The sequence below is a fragment of the Rhipicephalus sanguineus genome, chromosome 10 (genome assembly GCF_013339695.2).
Source record: "Rhipicephalus sanguineus isolate Rsan-2018 chromosome 10, BIME_Rsan_1.4, whole genome shotgun sequence".
NCBI classification, from domain to species: domain Eukaryota; kingdom Metazoa; phylum Arthropoda; class Arachnida; order Ixodida; family Ixodidae; genus Rhipicephalus; species Rhipicephalus sanguineus.
In genome coordinates, this window is record NC_051185.1 from 61,619,185 (window position 1) to 61,640,067 (window position 20,883).

The window sequence follows — 20,883 nt, forward strand, 5'->3', positions numbered from 1 at the left end:
TTTTCTTCCGTCATCCCAGACGATGGGTGGAGCTAGCAGACGACGCGGCTCCCTCAACGTTCGTTTCATACTACGATCGAATGCGCAAGGTGCAACAGGTTTCCGGCGGCATTGGCAAAGCAATGCGCGCGCATGCAAATAGAGCCATTGTGCGTGTCACTCGTAACGCCGCCATTTAATTTACGACGCCTAATTGGGAGGTGGGACTGAGCTTTCGCGCCGAAGCCGGCAGCGCTAAGCGCCGCGCTGCCGTAATTAAGGCGGCGCGCGTGAGAAGACGCCAGGCGTCGAGGATGAGAGACAAATGGCCCCTCGTTCCAAGGCTTCCCTTCCTTGAAGCGCATGAAACACACACAGCGTCGTGCATGTGTTTACAACAATGGCCCCTGCCGCCGCTCATTCTGCATCAGCTTCGAGCAGCGCGGCGTGACTTTCGCACCTCCACGCACGACGCCAAGCGTGGATGCATAAAAAGCGTTGCGAAACCATCTTGCCACCGCCTATAAGTGCCAGACGCCTCCGATCGGCGCTCAAAATGAGAAAACAGCAGAAGCAACAACTACATGGAACGTATTGAAGGCGCATCTTCGGCGTACGGGCGTCTGTTCGCGCCGACGACCTACGGGATTCTTTTCTATGGGAACAAGTACGACAAATGCATTCAAAAGAATTCGTAGACAAAGCGTCCGGGGCCTTCAAAATACTTCAGTATTATAATAGTTGAGGTTTTACGTCCCAAAAGCACAATGTGATAGCGACAGACGCCGTAGTGGAGGGCTCCGGAAACTTCGACCACCTGGGGTTCTTTAACGGGCGCCTAAATGTAAATACACGGGCCACTACCCTTACAAAAATGGATTTAGACAGCTTATAGACTGTCTAAACCTATTTTTAGACAGTCTATAGACTGTCTACATATATTTTTGTAAGGACTAGCATGTCGCCTTCACGGAAATGCGTTCGCCGCAGCCGGGATTCGGTCCTGCGCCCTTCGGGTCAGCAGAATAACCACTAGACCACCGACGCAAGAATAACAGAGAGCTGAGCTAGTTGGCAGTCGGAGTTTGTGTTGTATCGACTTCTCTCTTTGGTCCGTGTTTGCACGCCGAATCTTTAAACATGTCACGCAAGCTGTACAGGAAATGGGAAACAAATGAATGCTTGCCGTGCCGTGTTGTCGTTATTTTGCTTTGTGCAGAACGTGTGTTCCCTGATACACACCACAACTATAGGAAGCTGTACCACTACCGACTATATTATAGAGTTCCGTTTCAACAACTCTGTCGGGAAAACGGCGCGCACGGTGTGACCCTGTTGCGAACCGAGGCGCGCCGCACTCGCGGCATACGGGTTCAGGGATAACGCGAGAGCGCGCGCGCGCGTCGATAGCGTTTCGCCAGGTATAACTAATGATCCAAGCGTAGCCATCAATTCTTAGCCGAGCCTAAACGCCCCGTATAGGCGAGCGTTAAACGTTGGGTGAGATAAGCTTGCCACTACGTTGCCACGCTACCGGAGCGTATAGAGTTCCGGTTGGATGTATACGTAGTTTGAAAGGCGATCTCTTTCGCTGGTGCGGTCCGCGAATACAGCCGATGGATGCGCTAATGACCCGAATACCCCATGTATCAATAATAATGGCTGGGGTTTTTTTCACGTGCCGAAACCACGATATGTTTATGAGGCACGCCGTAGTGGAGGGTTCCGGAAATTTCGACCCCACGGGAGTTCTTTAAAGGAGTGCTGACACGAAATTTAAATATTTTCGGATCGTTGCTCTAAATAAAAGCACTGATGTCTATAACGCTAAAAAAAGAGTATCGTGGTGCATGGGAATGCATTGAATATATCTTTAATACCGCTACCTTAAAAGAAACTCTCGGTTTCGATATCGAGGGGGCGCGCTTTCACAGTGACGCGTAAACACAGTCTGACGTCACGGGCAGACAGCAGCTCGCGAAGTACTAGCAGCAGCTCAGCCATCTGCTGCGAGTCACAAGCGGTGAACGTAAGCAACAATGAGTGAATTGTCGTCCAGTGACTCCTACAGTGATTTCTGCGATTTAGGCTGCATGCAGGACGCGGAGTTCGCAAACCCAGTGAACTTTGTTGACTCGTCCCGATACTGTCCATTGCAGTGGGGCTGGCCTGCAGATGCTGGGCGACGAAAACGTTAAAATCAAAGTAAAATGTTGTATACGTGTTGCCTGGTTCCGGTGTGTAGGGAGCGTTGACAATGCATACCAATGAAACTAAAAATGTCCCTCTTGCGATGCCTGAAAATCGTGTCAGTACTTCATTAACGTGCGCTGACATCGCACAATACACGGGCCTCTAGCATTTCACCTCTATCGATATGCGATTGCCACGGCCGGAATCAAACCCGCGACCATGGGGTCAACAGCCGAGTACCTTTTACATACATCTTTTATATGCTTTCAAATGATAATTAAAAAAAAAACATTTTATAGAAATTGAACAAACTGCTCGTAGAAACGCACATCTGCCATGCATTCATAACACCAGCCTTAAAGGGCCCCTAAAAAAAAAACAGAACGAGCGCGTTATTCTGTCCTGGCGTTTCCAGTCTTTACGACACAATTCGTAACGCCAGCAGTCCGTCACGTGATATCATGAAGAAATAAGCTCTTAATTGGTCCATATATAAAGGATATCAGTTGTAGATTGTCTCGTACCCTGCTTTGCCATGCAGTCGCACGCCCGTTCTGCATTGCCTCGCATGACAATCGTGCGCGATCGAATGATTTCACTTCGTTTTGTGAGTTTTCGACTGCGCAAGCGGAGATAACAGCGTGTAGCCGAAAAGCGCGAAATCCTGATAGGCTCATCCTTTAGTGTTGGCATTGTCCACGTGTTTTACGAAGGAATAAGTGGCGAGGAGGAGATAGCCCCTGTAGGAAAGGTCGTGAAGGCGATGCAGGAGATAGTGCCATCACTTACGTTTATAAATAAAAGTAAAGAACCACTTCTCTCTCGCAAAGCGAGGAAGAAAATACTCTCTCGTCTTTAACCTCGGAGTCGTTTAGAGGCCTTTGAAGACCAATCAAATATAAAACAAATATTTAAAAAGCTGCAGTAGACGAGAGTGATCGCGCACGAGCCGCGCCTGCGAGGCGCGCTGATGGAAACCTTCAAATACCGCGGTACACCCACTTGCATGCACTGCAACCGATGGTGTGTACTGAGGCCAGCGAGAGTGCCCGACGGCGCGGCTTCGAGTCTAACCAATCAAACATAGTTAAGCGCAGGCAGCTTTTGAGAGCGATATATATTTACTATACCGCTTCGAGATGAGCGGAGATAAGAGGTGGCGTTCCTTTCCGCCCCTTCAATCTCCCCTCCGGACTGCACCGGCTTATCTGCCTAATCAACTTCTATAAACGAGGCGCCGAAACGTCAGGCAAACCTCCGCAGCACCAACAACCGGAACGGGTCCGCCTTGCTTTTGTTGTGCAGTGCACGCGGTTTTGACTAGCAAGATGCCGGCATCTATATACACATACTGACCTTTCTTTTTTTCTTTGTTGCAGACCGACGTAGAAAGGAACATGCCAGCGTCGTCAAACAGCCTTAAGGCACCGGTTGCGGCAGTAGTAGCTAGTATTTCATTCCTTGTCAACCAATGCCGAGCAGCGCGAAGGCAGTTATAGACGTATATGGCTCATTTCCGGGTCGTTTCACGTGGGCAATTTCATTTGAATACTGTGGTCGCTGCTTCCGGATATGGAGCAATAAACTCGAAACGCGAAAGTAGCGTTCACGAAACAAACCGTTCGCGCATTGTTTTCACTTAGTTTTTTTACCGAATCTGACTGAATAGACCTATATATAAGCCGAGAGAACTTTAGCCTTATACGTATGATTTCGTGAATGCGCAACTGGAAATCGCCCACACGATACGTCGTGCGAAGAAGAAACTGGAACTCGGCACCCATGTATAATTCACTTACCGCAATCATTAATTACAACACTGAGATCGCCGTGCGAAATCAGTCAACGTGAAACGCGCCTTCAGCCAATGAACGCTGAGAGCCGGCATCGCACGATTACGTCACAGACAAGAGGAGCAGGAGCTGTCAACTGTGACCCGCCTAATTCTCTCTTGATAATTCTATTCAGCCGGCGCACGCCCATGAGACATAAAATATTTACATTATAGGTGGCCATTGAACAAACGCTCGCGTAGTTGTTCACGTTCGGTGTGGCTGTTAAATTTGACCAGTAGCCGCCTCAGCTGTATTGCACGGATTTATTCATTGGTTAAAGTCCTATAGCAGCAGGACCACTGGAAACAACTTCCGGCCATGCCAGCGGACCGGTGAACTCATATATGGGCGCGCCGGATGCATGACGAGCCGGAGGTGACGATAAGATCACGTAGTCTGTACTATGATTTGCATGCAGGCATCGGTTGGAACGATACGGTATATAGGGTTGGTTGTAAATGCAAACACTCCGCAGCCGCGTCCGCGGAAGTAGAAGCGACTAAAATCTCCGCAGTGCGCGCGCGTGCACGCGTAACACCGGTATACGCCCATCAAAGCTTGAACGAGCCGCGTAGAGTAGTGTGGACGCGGGTCGACGAGTATCTAATAGCGGACCATTAAAATCGGCAAAGAGATGCTACCGAACATTTAGTGTCGCGCTATCGCTCCTTTATGCGAGTACCGAGGGGAGCTGCGTTGAAGAAAAAAAAAAACTTGATAAAAGAAAGTGGTGCAACGAACGAACGAGCAAAAAAAATCCGACAAGGTCTCTTATGAATTCACCTAAGACGACTCGAAGGCAAAAGCCATCTTCCTGTTCTTTTCAGTTCATTTTACTGATCCTCATCCGCCCCCATCCGAGAGCTTTCTCCAACTAACGGGCAATTGCACTGCCTCCACGATCGGAGGCATTGCAAGCTTTCTGCAGCTCGCCTGGTTTTGCACTGGCTCCGTGATCGGTCCACTTTTGACCAAGCGACGATGTCATATGATGACGTCATCATGTAACGTGACGTCACATACTCTGGCGATCTGTGACGTCGTCATGGCGCCATATGGCGACGTCATCCCGTGATGATGATTTTTTGCGTCACTCGCGTTGACGCCGACGGCCCATTTTCGCGTTTTATGAGGCATTCAAGGCCTTCACCTTAAAGGGGTACTGACACAATATTCCGAGGCCGAGATAGCCTGCGGGATCGATTCCGGTGAACATGCGTATATCATCTGCAAAATACCAACAGCGAATATAGCTTGGAAGTTATTTTTAATGAATTTTGAAGTTTGCGTGAGCGATCGACATCCTCGCGCAACTGACACTCTCAAATGGGACCCTTGGGGACCCTCTACTTCTCTCACGTGACCACGCTGCAACAGTTATGATGACGTCACAGCCGCCATGGTTCTTTTGCCGCGTTTGCTCCAGCAGCCTACTTCTCGGCGGCTGCTCGCGAACCGTGCGGAAGTGCGTCACAGTTCTGTGTGCTGACTTGATCGAGCGCTGCACCCGCTAGGTGGCGATAGTTGCACCCGGAGGCTCGTCGTTTTTGAAACCGAAACTGACACTGGTCGGTAATGAGGGGCCTATAATGAATTCTGTCGCGCGCTGCAGCAAACGATGTGCCGTGTTATGACTAATAGGCCCCCAGCAATACATTGCAGCAAGAAAACGCGAGGCTAAAATTTTTGTGTCAGTACCCCTTTAATAAAAAAAGACCGGAAGAGAGAGAGGGTGAAAGGTGTGGCAGCGATGTTCTCAGAAGCTATACATTTCTTGAATCATGGCAGTCTGCATCTGCACAGAAGGTGACGAAGGCACCCTGCCAGGGTGGTCTAGTCGTCGTGGCGCTCGACTGCTGACCCTAAGTTCGCGGGATCGAATACCGGCCACGGCGGCCGCACTTTCGATGGAGGCGCAAGTGCTTGAGGCCCGTGTTCTTAGATTTAGGTGTACGTTAAAGCACCCCGAGTGGTCGAAATTTCGGGAGCCCTCCACTACGGCGTCCCTCATAATCACGTCGTGGTTTTGCGACGTTAAACCCCAACATTTATTAAGGCCAAGAAGGCGTTGCTGGTGTACTTAAAGTGAACTGGCCACTGTGACCGCTTGCGGACACGACGTGAACCTTCTATTCGCCTTTTACATTTTACTGTGCTGCCCTCTGCCGTTTTGGTAGGGGCCGGGACAACCGGTACTGCCAGAAGGAAAGCCTCCGAGATGTAAGAGATGTTTCGCGACTTTTCCGCTAGGGGAAGGGCGCATGCGCCGTGGCATCGTGGTGAAAAAAAAAAATGCGTATTGTGCGCCCTCTCAATGTTCTCTCTCGCTCTCTTTTGACTCCTTTATCCCTTTCCCGAGCAGTGGCGTAGCCAGGAGGTGGCACACCGGGCCCGTGCCCTGTGTGCCACTCCCTGGCCTCTTTGCATCGCCTCCTTGCTGTCTCCCCGCGTGTACAACTCACTGACATGGTTCAGACATATTCTAAGTCTTCAAGTGGGGTAGCCCAGGAGCTAAGACACGTGCCTACGGAGCGTGGGGGCCTGGTTCAAAGCGCAGCTCCAACAAGCAAATTCATTTTCGAGGCGAAAGCCTGAGATGTCTCATCAAACACGGAAAGTCACCGTCGGCGTCAACACGAGTGATGCAGGAAATCACTATATGATGACGTCACAATATGGCGTCGTCCCGGCTTCACAGGTCACCGACATTTGTGACATCACAACGACGTCATCGTGACTTCATTATCAAGTCACATCAATTAAAGTAACCTGATGACGTCGTCATCACGTGGCACCGTCGCTTGCTCAAAGCTGGGCCGATTCACATAGGCACTGCAAAACCACGTGGGATGCAAAAAGCCTGCAATGCCTCCGATCCCGTGCAAAACCACACCGGGCGCGAAAACCTTTATCAATACAATCGCTAAAAGCGGTATCAATACAATCGAATAAGAAGAAAAATTACGCATCATCTCCCCCTACGGGCAACCATGGTGGGATGCGAAACCATCGCGGGGGATGCGCATCGAGTTTCCATTTCTTTTATGTGGCTTAGGAGACGGTGGATGTGGGTGCGCATCGAGTTTCCGTTTCTCTTATGTGGCTTATGAGACGAGGCGTTTGAATTACCGTTTGCCGACGCTGACGTTTACATTCGGCTTCCCGAGCCTTACTCTGCTCCGCAGCGGTGGCGCTGCCGCTGCAACTAGCGCCGACGTTGACGTTGTTCATGGCGTTTCGCACACCGTTGCACAGAGAGAGAATGACGGAAGCACAGCGAAAGCGCGCTTTCGCAGCTTCGAGACTCGCTTGCCGGAGTTACCGTTTACGTTCAGCTTCGCGAGCGTCCATAGCGCCGTTGCGAAGGAGAGTGCAACGGGAGCGAGCGCGCGGCGCATTATATACGAGCGCACAGCTGTGGCGGAGAGAGAAAAACGGGAGAGGAGAAACGAAGCGGAGGCAGCGCTCACACCACCTCCTCCACCCCACCTCACGCGAGGAGACGGGGCAGAGTTGGCGCATGCGCAGTATGGGTGCGGACGCCGCTGAACGGACACTGCCCCGAGCATAAGATGCTATCGCATCTAAAAGAAGATGGATTTCGCCTTCCAGTCGTCTTAGGCACAAGGGACCGTGCGACTGTATTATACACTTGTTTCTTCATGATGATGATCGTTTTGCGTGACAGAGGCACAGACGTACAGTTTTCAAGTTGAGTTGGCAGATAAATGCTTACGCACTTAAAATGGGAACAATTCATAGTTCGTACTCGACTATGGGAGTGCAGTATGCTGTTGTTAAGGCCTGCATTTGAACGCTGGGACAAGGACACAAGGTCTTCGTGACATTTTTTTTTTTCTATGTCAGAACATACGTCCTTCCATCTTGCGACAGCTGCCTCTTCGACTGTAGACACGATATATTTTCCTGGAATTCGGAGGACGAGTAACAGATGCATCATTGACGAAAATCCTTATCAGGCCCGTTTGCCTTTTAACCTGATTTCATCAACCGATGATTACCAAGCACCACAGCGCATGCTCCGCAACCGAAGTTTTTACGTTTGGGGACGCTTCGTTAAGAAGGCCGCAAAGAAGACAACGCTAGCTGACCGCAAAGCGAAGCCTGTCGATACAGTTAGAAGCATTGTGAATAGCACATTACGGCGAACTTAAAGGGACACTAAAGAGAAACAATGAATTGTTTTAGATTGATAAAGTGTGCTCGGAGAACTCTTGTGTAGTTTATTTCACCACCATAGGTTTGTTATTAGAGGAGAAAACCAAGTTCAAAGTTTCATTTTTAAATTTCGCGCCGAACTTTGTAATTCGTGACGTAAAAGGTTTCAAAGAGCATTTAACGTATTTTGGCGCCACTGGCCCGACGAAATTTCCACAAACTCGTTATGTCAAGTCTCTGGCCCCCTCAGAGGACAATGTACTTCGATTTAACCGATTAGGAACTACGTAGGCCCAAGCAGGCGCCGTCAAAAATATGTGACGTCACGGCAAACGGTGCGGGAATTCCAAGGTGGCGTCGCCACCTGTATTTTCTTTTTGCGCGTTTTCTCGCTTATTAAGCGTCTTCTCGCAGCAGGCGTGGTGTTTTTGATATCGTGGAATACTACTTTACTAATGCGAGAAAAATCGTTTTGCTCTTTAGTGTCCCTTTAAGGATGTTTTTAAAAAATTCAGGAGCCCTTCCCAAGCGAAGGTTGGCTTGTGTGTGTGCCTGGCGTACTGCTTTTCTTTCTTTCCATCGCATTGTGCAATGCTCCTTCCTAACTTTGGACCTTCGTCCGCATGCTTAGCAGCGCAACAGTTCAGTTGCGCCATGCAACAACGACGGTCGTGCGTTCATATCCAGGCAACAGTGAAATGTGACAAGGTGAAATAAATGGCAAGTGACATCTATAAAAGGTCATATTTCCGTATCAGAAACAGCTGGTCGCCGACAAGCCCACCCGTTATTGGAAAACGGTGCATACAAATGCGCTGGTAACCGGCGCAGCTTCGAGCACCGCATTTCTTCGCGCTCGCGAGCGCCGGGTTTTCTTTTTTTTTTTTTTTTTTCTGGCCACACTTATAACGACAACGCTCCTTATGAGGCAATGCAAGCCTCATTTAAAGAAATTATTAAACTTTCTTGAGCCAACCAAGCAGGCTCCCAACGCTACTACTACTACTACTACTATTAATGAAAACCAACAGATAATGAAAGCAGGGACGGTACAGGGGAGGTTAACTGTATACTGTTTTAACAGTATACCGTAGAAATTATGGTATAAATGGGGAGAAAGTTAAGTACAGTGGACGAAAAGACAACTTGCCGCCGGCAGGGACCGAACCTGCAACTATCGGATAACGAGCCCGATGCTCTACCAATTGAGCTACACCTGCGGTCGTCGTCTCGTACTTATGTGCACGGAGTTTCCCTTCTTTCGTTACTACTACTACGACTACAACAAGAGGTTAATATCCGTGCAGTTTTCGCGCTGTTTGCACTACCAAATCGGGCATTTTAACTCATCTTGTACCAACGGCCCCCGCATCAGGAGTGCTGCACGTAACCAAGTCGTCGAGACTGGATAACCACGCGCGCGCGCTAAACACACGCCCTTCAGACGTACGCGGAAGTCGAGAGATGCACCGAAAGGGTTACGCGTCGTAATCACTCTCTCTCTCTCTCTCTCGCTCGCTCGCTATCAAGTCCTAACAGACGCGGCTTGCGCTCCTTGACCCCGCGTTGTTGTTATTGTTGTTACGATTGTTCCTTATCAGTACGTGCCGGCCGTTTATATAGGTGTGTTCCCTGTCTCTAGAGGCGCGCCTCGAGGGGGCCCCTGCTGGTTTCTCGCTCCCCTGGCAGTTAGCTGCGTTCGGTTTGTGTGCTTTGCGTTTAAAGGGCTTCTCGCGACGCCGAGCGAAGAAGAAGACGACGAAGAAACCAGCGCTGCTTTCTAGGCACGGAGGTAGAGGAGCGTGCAGCGAAGCATCGGACAAATAAAAGCTAGAAAACGAAAGCGAACGCAATGAAGAGCTAACTTTGGGTGTGCGCGCGCGTGCTCTCCCCACGAAGTGGTGTGCTCCCTGAGAAAAGAACGCGCTAGCGAACGGTGAGAAAGAAGGAAGGGGGGGGGGGGGGGGTGGCCCGGGAGGTGCCACATTTCACCTCCGCGAACCTTGTCTTGCTCTTCGCGTTATAATTTTTTTTTTCGTCGTTTTGTTTCGTTCGTGTCATGATGAGTTATTTTCTTGTTTAAAGAAAAAGGGCCGCCTTCACCGGCGCCTTGAAAGGCATGCGGAAGACGCGAGCCATGCGGACACACGATACCTTATAGAACGAATAGAGATGCGGCGTTGAGGGCGCGAGCAAATAAAAAACGCGTGCGTGCGTGCGATGCGGGGAGTGCGTATGTTCAACACGTGTTCCCATGCGCGCCACATTGCGATGTACTAAGATTGGGGAAAAGGCAAACGGGAGGGTAGCTGATCCACGAAGTTGTTCTAGAACGCTATAGACTGCGCGGTTCGCGAGAAGGAGCAAAGGCGTCGGTCACGGACTCAATCGCAACGGACATGATATCGTCATTTTTATTGTATCATAAACTGCCAATAGAGTATGCGACGCACACGCTTGTTTTGTCCGTCGTGGTACTATTTTTTTTTTTTTTGCGCGTTTAAACATTCATCATAAGGCAGAACCAACTACACCCCACTTTCAAGCCATCACTTAATATTCAAATCACATATTTAAAAAAGAAAATGAAGTCGCGATCACTTTAATGAGAGCGAGTTTTCAGGGATACGAATCAACCGTTTCATACTAAACGAAATTTTTCGATCGAGCGTATCGCTTTCGTTTTTCATTTATAGCTTTTGTCTTTTTTTGCAGCCCGCGGGAAAGAGCTCGAACAAACACAAAGGCCCGCACACAATTAGTGCTGAAACCCGGAAGCACGACGCATAACGAATCACACACGCCTGTCGACAGCGAGCACTTTATGTAAGAACCGCTGGCATGCCGTCACCCTCCCCCTCCCCCCTACCGCGCGAAGCGATGCCATAAACCCTTCCTCCTTCGAACTGCAAGTGTGGTATGCGCGTATATACACCCGGACTCACGGCGCGTTGTTTTCCTTCCTGGTTCGGCACGTCCCAGCTCGTGGGTTAATTAGCGGTGAGTCGATTAAAAGGCTCTCGCACACCAATCCGGCTGCCATTAATTCCAGGCACCGGGGGAGAATAGGGGGAGGCATAAGTTGCATACGCCCGCCGCCGCGGAGTTCATACGGGGTATGTCAGCTAACTTGAGCCAAGTATTTAAGAAACAAACATACGCACTACGCGTGTCGAATTGACCCGGTATTGTTGTGAGCCACGCGTAGCACATTGTGACATGTCTTGCAATACGTCAAGCTGGGTAATTAACAAAGATTGCTTAATTGACTTTTAAAATATTAACTCTGCCGAAAAACCTTCGATACAAAAGTTGTAGCGCTTGTTCGCAAACGCCGGATTACTTCATCTGTGCTAAGATAACTGCCCCGTTTAATATTTTGTCCAGCCATTCTTCAAAATGCGCGAAATATTTTTTTTATTTAAATACTGGGCGCAATTTAGATTATTTTTTTCTCTTACAGCAGCCACCCTCTAACATCGCAGAAGCCGAGAAGACAGTCAGACAATGTTCACAATTTCAGTGTTTGACGTTATCAGAGGCATACGCTTCCACTTTGCCTATCTATAACTACACGCGTACGCAGTCCCGAACTACATATACGTGTACCCATTTACGACTAACCGTCGTTTAACTGAACGTGTACGCCCACAGGTCAACGCTCGGTGGATCGCCTCGACTGACTAAGTACGCACAAACCTAACTATAAGCGCTCTCGGTCATGTTTCAACGAGAGCACTCGCTACCAAGCAACGTATGAATATAGCGCTCTCTCTGTTTGAGGAAAATGTGAAACATTGGGGTAAGGGGCAGGCAAGCACTTGGCAGAAAGAGCGCGCCAGAGCCTGAATACGCGACGATGCAGCTACAGGAATAAACACAGCACAAATAGCTCAAACGCAGCTGGCATGCAGACAGAGAAGATGCGCGCTAGCATTTAGAGAATGAGTGTATACAGTGGCGAATACTGGAGGGGGCGCACGCGGGTAAACGGTGAGGCAGGGACCTGGCGATCTTTCTGTGTTTTTTTTTTTTTTGTTTTTTTTGCAGCGCAAGTTATAAGCATGCACGCACAAGAGAAGACACGATTCCAAAGAACAAGCCAGATATAAAGGGCAAGTCTAGATAACGTACAAGATTGCATAACAAGGGAAGGGGGAGGAGATAATGGCGAGGAGGATCCAGATCCCCTGGCATGCAATCTTGTATGTTATCTTGACTTGACCATTATATTTGACTTGTTCTTTGGAGTAAACCTTCAGCTAACAGCAAGCGCTTGTTTCTGTTTCTTTCTCCTCTTCTGTGAAAAAAAAAAATTTTCAACAGCGCGGGAATAAACACGAATGCACGAAAAGAGCTGACACGGACCTCTTCTGTGTTCTCGTCCGGTCTTTTTTTTCTTTTTTTTTTTTTGCGCTGTTACACCATGAACCACTACCAACTGGGCCAGCTTATCACGCTTCTGCAATGATTGCCAGTTCTAGCAACCAACGAGCCCGCATTACCACTTTGTTGGGGAGGGTATACATGGCCTATTCGGTTGCACTTCATCTTCAGGCGTCACACACGACAACAAACGCTCGGCACACGCTACGTATATACGAAAAAAGCTAGGGGGCTCTGCTGCGCACGCGCACAACACATCATCCTCCTCCGAGCCTCTCACTGGGCAATTAAGATAAGGAGGGAAGATTTCCCACGGCACGTCCGTCGAGCTGCGGCTGTCACGGCTGCGAAAAGCCGAGGAACAGAGAAATAAATTTTAACGAAACAAAGCAGCTAGTAGACGGAACAAAAGCGAAGCGTGGTGAGAGCTGAGACCTCGAGAGTTGTTTTTGTTTCCCCGATGAGCCCGCCTCTTTTATTTCTATCTTTATTCGAGCGACAGCCCCACAGATGGTTATCATTAAGGGGGGCGGAGGGGGCAACCGCGGAGCGGGAAATAGACGGTTGCCAGATTTTTCGGCGAAAAGTTGTAGGGGCCGTTCCGCGCATCAACGTCGCCGTCTCGGTGACACGACAGAGAAGGCTGGTTTATATATATATATATATATATATATATTACTCTTGCCCCCTTCGGTTAATTTCTTTACAAGAATCTCATCTCTCACAGGTGGTCTGCTCTTGCTATGCTAGCTTTTTATTTGTTATTTTCTGCTGCCATTGTTACGCTACCCTTTTATATCATAGGCGCCGTCCTTGACTAATTGCAGCTATGTCATTAGATATGACCTTGGTATCGAATGCCATTATTGAGGTGAGTTGCCCAGTGGTGTAAAAGACAGAAACCTTTGTAGAGGGCATTAAACAGATACCGACACGATTTTCAGGCGTCACAAGAGTGTCATTTTTCGTTTCCATGGCACGCAGTGTCGATGCTCTCTACATGCCGGATCCAGGAAATACGAATTCACTCATCGTTGTTTACATGCACCACGTGTGGCTTGACAGCAGATGACAGAGCTGCTGCTAGTACGTCACGAGTTGCTCTCCCCACGTGACTTGGGCCGATGTTAGACTGTATCGACACGCCACTGCGAAACCGCACCCTAAGTTTCAAAACCGAAAGTGTTTTTTCTTGAGGCTAAAGGTATTAGAATATATTTAGTGCGTTCCGAGGCACCATGGTACTCTTTTTAGTGTTATCGACAGCATTGTTTTTATTTAGAGAAACAATACGAACATTTTAAATGTTCCAAAATTCCTAACCTCCTTTAAGGAGGGTAGTGCCAGCACAAAGAAAAGAAGGAAAGAATAAAGTAAGGCTGAAAATATAGGTATAGGCGGTGAAACTACGGAGTTGACTTCATGATTGAAAACGCTGTTCCGTATGTAGACAGAACGACACAGCACACAGTTAATTAATTAATAATTGATTGATTGCTTCATTGATTGATTCATTGATTGATTGATTGATTGATTGATTGATTGATTGATTGATTGATTGATTGATTGATTGATTGATTGATTGATTGATTGATTGATTGATTCCAAGGGAATGATGGAGTTATGGGAGTCTAAGGAATGCTGGTGTTACGCGTAACAGTGCGGTCAATTCGGAGTTTGATAATGCAAAATTTTTCTGGAAATAACTTCCAATCAAGTCCATATGAAGGGAGGCAGTCAATAGTCACTTCCCTGTTATTAGCAAGGCAACACACGCACACATGACCGTATAAGCGGAGATTCTCTTGGCTTGTCAAGAGATCGGTCTCCGTAACGTCGGCCTTTGCTCGCATTGCTCTTTCGCTGGCATCCCCCTCATAAAAACCAGCTCCCGTAAACCGTAGACGTTTATACAAACAGAGGAGGCTGAGAGAAAAGAACGCCGAATGAGTCAGCAAACCGCGAGCATCGCTGCACAGTCTGGTTCCTGTTCCAACTTCGAGCTCGTGCCGGTAAAAAGCAATAACGTTACGCAACTTCGCTATTGGTATGGTCACGAAAAGCTCGGGCCTTCAACGTTCTCACAGACATTGGGCATCGTTAAAATGGATATTGAATCGAACTGAATTGAATTTATTGGCATAAAACAATTTACAAAAATGCAATAGTTGCGTTAACATCTCAATCCCTCCTAAGGTTAGTTGGAATTCATTATTATTAAACATGAAAAAGAGCATGTCACGTGTCAAAACGATCAGTATACAAACAAAAATATCTTACTAACATTGACTGCATACCAATCAAGCTGCACTTAATATAAATCGATAACTTAAGTTTCAGTAATCTAGAAGTCGTCACTGCTTTTCAACATGCTACGCGCACAAGCTTGGAAAGTGGCATTTCCTTTAACGGATTTAATGTTAACTTTTCATTTGCGGCTAAGAAATGCATATTAAGAAAGGAAAAGTAAGCAAGGCGCAATACAATACTGAACGGAAAACACGCTAAGCATTTGATCGAGAACGTTGGCGGACGTGACACACTCCTTACAAAGAAAAAGGTCGCTGAATAGTGTTTCGGTGGCGTATTTCCTGTGCTCGGGCTAATTTCAGTAGAACATGTTGAGACGCAATTGAAGGTCTCAAGCTTCTCGTAAGGGAAGCTATAATTCGCTGACGCGAGAACATTGGCGAAAGAACCGATGTCGCAAGAAGCGACACGCAACTCTGCCACGAGGGTTTCACGTAGATTGCAACATGGGAGTCGTCTATAATGCATGCACATTAAATTGCCATTTAATTGCCATTAAATTGTCGGGTTGACAAAGAGGGGGAGAGAGTACTCGAAATGGTGCGTTCTATCGAAACGCTGACTTCCTGGAGTGGGCCCTGTGCGAGCTACATCGCTTCATGCAGCTTCTGTTGCACGTGTGCTTTTTCATGCGCCCGTGGTCGTTTGGCTACGACTCAAGAGCCACTTAAGAGGTTGGTTGGTCGGATTGTGGAGTTTACAACGTCTCAAAGCCGCTCAGGTTATGCGAGACGCCGCCGTCGATGGCACTGGACAATTTCGAACACCTGGGGTTCTTTAACGCGCACTGAAATGGCATAGCTTACACAGGCCTCTAGCATTTCGCCGAAAGCGAAATGCGATCGCTGTGGCCGGGATCGAATCCGCGCCTTTCGTGTCAGCAGCCCATGGCACCGTAACCACCGGGACGCCGCGATGTTACATTAGATTCAAACAAGATTAGACTGAAAGATTAGATTCAAACATATTACAAAAACAACATTGGCATATCAATTTACTACGCCCTGAAACATCAGCTGTTCATTATACTATAAGCACAAACGTTTACGCGCCAAATAAATGTACGCGAGTGACACGCTATTAAGGCGTTAGCCCTACATGCCACGTCAGACGAAAGATACGGCGTGATCACGAAACGGTACCAAGAAATACCCTGTGACATCTCAAGCGTGGCTCTAGGCGCGCGATCTGCGCGTTCACTTCGTCTCTGCGGCGTTCGCATGTCTAAATTTAAAAAAGGAAAAAAAGCTGCCTCGCCCTCAAGCATTCCTCGACGAACGCGAGCTACGCGCAAGCTTCTAATCTGCGGCATTCACCTAACCAAAAAAAAAAAGAAGTGGCGTTCGTGTGACTCGATTTATACTGACGTCTACATACTCTTTCGCCTTCAAGTCATCTTATGTGCATAAGAGACACGGGTAATCTTTTAATTCCGGTGTTTGTTTCGTTCGCCGCTTATAGTTCTTTTTTTTTTTTCTTTTTTTCTTCCCGTATCGCGCGAGGACGAAGCGACGACCTTGGCCAAGCGTCTTTCGAGCAACCAGTAAAGGTCGCCGTTCTTGGCAGTCACCGCCAACAGGACCATTTCGCCATACCTTGCCGCTTCCACCTGGAGCCTGAGTTCCGTTCGTACGTTTAACGACCTAGCATTCCTATTCTAAACCTTCGTTTTTATTCCGTAACCCTGACCATACAGATTACAGAAGGAAAACAAGAACAACCTCACATTCCTGCAAATCTTGACGTCTAATAAAGGATACAAAACTGCGCAAGACAGAGGCAGAGGACCGTATTACTACAGCATAGGGTAGACTACGGTAAGGAAGTCTTCCCGGTGCTCTAACGCAGTCTATAATCTCGCGTTTTGGTTTCTACACTGTACAGGTGAGATCCGATCGCGAAAGTTATGGCGTCAGGAGTGGATAGCTAGTTTAGACAAACCAAATCGGTAAATCGACCTGAACGAACGCGAACCGAAAAAACACACAGGGCCCCTTACGCGTTCGCCTAAGGCGGCTCGAAGGCGAAAGCTATCTTTTTCTTCTCAGTTGATGTACTAATCCTCCTCCCCCCCCCCCCCGCCCCTCCGAAAGCTTTCTGCACATTACATGGTTCTACAGTACCTCCAGGCAGACAGGTAGCCAGGGGGGGGGGGGGGTGGAGGGGGGGGCAAGGCCTAATTGTTCGAAAGAAAGTCTTTCCTACTCGTACTTGTGCCTCTATACTCTTGCGTTAATGGCCGACTGGACGAATTTCGGGGTGGGGCCCGGGACCCCCCTTGCCTACGTGCTTGCCTCCAGGATACTAGGCATTACAAGATGTCTGCACCTCACCTGGTTTTGCACTGCCCGCGGGGACAGCCCACCTGTTACCAAGCGACGGTCTCTGCCTGTCTAAACTAGCTATCCACAAATTTTGGCGATCTGTGACGTCATGACGACGTCATATAGAGACTCATCGCGTGATGAGCTTTCGCAACACTCGTGTCGACGCCACCGACGACGCCGACGTTAAGTTTTCGCATTTCATTAGGCATCATTTCATAATTGTAAAGCTAGCTTTCCTGCTATGCCGTTTGCCCTATTATCTACTAACGGCGGCTCGCCACTTACTGCAAACAGCGTATTCAAGCGCAGCTTGCTTGCGCTATGACGTAGGAAATGCAGATTCGGCTCTCTTGACATAAGCATGCATACTAGACAAGCCGCAGAACGTGCAACCAGGACCTCGTCTCCACTTGGAAGCACGACAGGTGAGGCCATTAGTTGGGCGAATGTGCAGCGCAGGGAAGCGCACTTGCGGATTACGAAAATGGTCTATAAAGAAGCAAAAAACAGCGCCTATGGCAATCCAGGCGAGAAAGGAAACGGCGAGTCTAATAGAGAAAGAGAGAGAGAACGATCTCAGACAGAGTTCGGTTTAAAGGAGGAAGGGAGTGCCCTGGAGATGAGATGAGAGATTACGACATGGCGATGAGCGGCGGGCGATGAAGAGATTAGGCAATCTCTTACTCCTCGAAAGCATGCGACGAGGATGAGGACGAGCAACTCGCACTCAATTAGACGAAACAACCGGGCGAGGAGGAAGAGGGGAAGAGGAAGCGAAGGGGGGTGCGGAACAGCCAGGCGCGCTATGAAGAGTTGTCGGTTTCGTGCGGAAATTGAGAAAACGAGAGGAAAGTGAGAGAGGGCGATGAGGAGTTGGCAAGAAGAGCCCGTCACTGCCACTCGTGCCAGGAGCATCAGAGGGGAGCGCGGCGCGAAGGGCTTCGAAGGATTTCGCGCTAACGGCGGAAGGGGTCGTCCTCCAATGTGGGCTATGAGCAGACACGTGGTGTGGGTGAACGGGCTTATAAGGAAGGAAGGAGAGAGGTTGGCTGCCTGTATGTCCGGAGGCGCACGCGAGACAGTTCGGTGACGACCACTGGCTTAGCCAGAGGGACGGCATGGAGCGAGGGGTGTGGAAGTTTTTCAGCTTTGCATGTGTGTATGTACGCGCACACATACAAACACACGTACGAACACACAATAAGTAGGGTTGAACCCCACTCCCCCCTCCATCATGAAATGTTCCTGGCTACGCTCCTGTTGCCAATAGATTAGAGTGTTTAGCAGTGCCCGTTGACCGTACGGGTACGGAAATACCGTACCGTCGTGGTCGGCACGTGGCTCTGTTGAAAACTTCTTAGCCACGCGAGTTGCTTATTGCGTAAGGTAATAATGACTGTTGGGGTTTCACGTCCCATAACCATGATATGATTATGAGGGACGCTGTAGTGAAGGGCTCCGGGAATTCTGACCATATGGTGTTCTTTAACGTGCACCAAAATCTAAGTACACGGGCCTCTAGCATTTTCGCCCCCATCGAAAATGCGGCCGGGATTCGACACCGCGACCTTCCGGTCACCAGTCGAGCACCATAAACACTAGACCAGAGGGGCGGGTATATTGCGTGAGGTAACGTGACGAGATGATCAAACTGGTTAATAGAGGTCTTGCAGACTGAAAAAGCTGCGTGCCGGCCAAGACGGCAAGGTATTTCCGTACTTACTGTACGGCAAACCGGCTTTGCTAAAATACCGTATAGTTCGGTACCGAGCCATTAGGGTCCTTTAGTAGTGCCGGTGATACAGCCTACCGTCTTAAGCTAGGGTATCCCCGTTCTGCGTTTAATGTCTCACCAGCCGAAAACGTTTCGGCTTCGCGAGTTGCTCGATGCTTACGGTAAAGCCATGAGATAATAAGGCTAATAAAAGTCTTGTAAGCTAATGCTGCTATATGTGCCGGCTGCATTCGTACGGAGCTGTTCCCTTCCACTTTCCCGGGCAAACAGCGTGTATAGGTCCATGAAAACTGGACGCGACGCCGGGTCTTTGGCAAGGCGCCACCAGCAAAATACGACGCCACAAAGCGCGCGTCTGCGCGCGGCCCGCATAATAAGAAAACGCATATCTTCATCTACGCTCAGAGCGCTTATTTATTTCGCCCTTTCAGCCGCGCCACAAGCCACGCCACAACTATACAGGCCAGCGATCCGTACACAAAAACTCCATCACGCGCGCCCATTGCGAAAGACTGCAACGCACGGACAGTGTGTACGTATGGGGGGGGAGGGGGGGGGGGGGAGGATGTTCCGGAAAAAAATGTTTCACCATACTCGCCAGTCCGTCCATTTCGAGCTCTCACTCTCTCAGGCACACACACACGCACGCACACACACGCATACTCACTCGCACACACTCTCTCTCACTCACACACACACACACACACACACACAAACACAAACACACACACACACACACACACACTCCGTTCATCTATCCAATGCGGTCATTTTCCTTTCTGCGCCCTTCCTTCTGATCTTGGCATCCGGGGCATCGGTTTCTGCGCGACCTCCAAAGATTGCGAGAAGTCAACTCGAACTCGGGTGTTCCCTCGGCAAGCGATTTCCTCGTACGCCATGAGGGACGGCCTGCGTCGTTCGTTGTTATTGCGTCACAGGTGTCGCACTCCTAAAGCGCAACCTTTGTAAATCTCTGCAACAAACCATTTCTCGACGTGTCGCTATACAATGCTGTGTCGACTGTGGCTTGGCTCGACATATATCATTCACCAACTCATAGATCTGTCTGTCTGTCTGTCCGTTCTACACAATATTTCATGTCGTGACAACGGAAGTGAATTCTGTCGCGTGTTTGTCGTTACAACCCGCAGCTGAAGTACTGCGACAAATGTCTGTGGTAGCGCCGCAAAATGTGCCGTCATAACATACACCGAATGGTCACAACAGAAATTCCCCCGATATAACGCGATAAATCTGATCACTGCAGAACCCCGTTGATACGACAGACCCCCAACAGAGCCTTGCGAGCAAGACGGGGATACAACAAGACGTCAGAATTTTCTGTCACCGTGGTCTGCTGTATTTTTTCAACTGGGTACTGTGCCATTTAGGCCATCGACAGACCGTCCACCCATTGCACAGAGTGATAGGGACAGCCTATAGATGGACACACCAGCGTAATGACACAATGACGTCCATTTCGACAACATCACGACATCAGCGCTTCCTTAATTTCTTTAGTACGCGGAGCTGTTAAAAGGAAGTCGCTGTTTGTGAAAACACCTCTCGTCAATGACGACGCGCTTTATGCGCCGGATCGTGGTAAGCGAAAAGCACTCAGAGCGATTAGATAGTGTCCGACAGCACGGACGGCCAGGGGTGACGACATTGCGACGCCTGTCACGAGCCTTAAGTGAATTCTGCTCGACGTTGTCCCGTGTCCATGCGACCAAGAACGCGGGAGTATAGTCGAAATAATTTTATTTCTATTGGCTAAGACTTTGACTGTAGCTGTCACGGGTAGTGGAAGCGGTTTTACGCACGTCCACAAAATAGGCGTACGAACGCGAGTCCCTAAAGCCACAGTCACGATGCACGTCGTGTACGTCGCGGATGCTACGTTCCAGCGGGTTGTCTCTGTCCGTGCGTCAACACACGG

The 20,883-nt window shown here is 49.0% G+C and overlaps 1 protein-coding gene across 1 annotated transcript in view; it reads right to left on the reverse strand.

Annotated features, from left to right (window-relative positions):
- Window positions 1-20,883, reverse strand: part of LOC119371961 (A disintegrin and metalloproteinase with thrombospondin motifs 9) — a 367,660-nt gene that overhangs the window by 247,707 nt on the left and 99,070 nt on the right. The window lies entirely within an intron of this gene.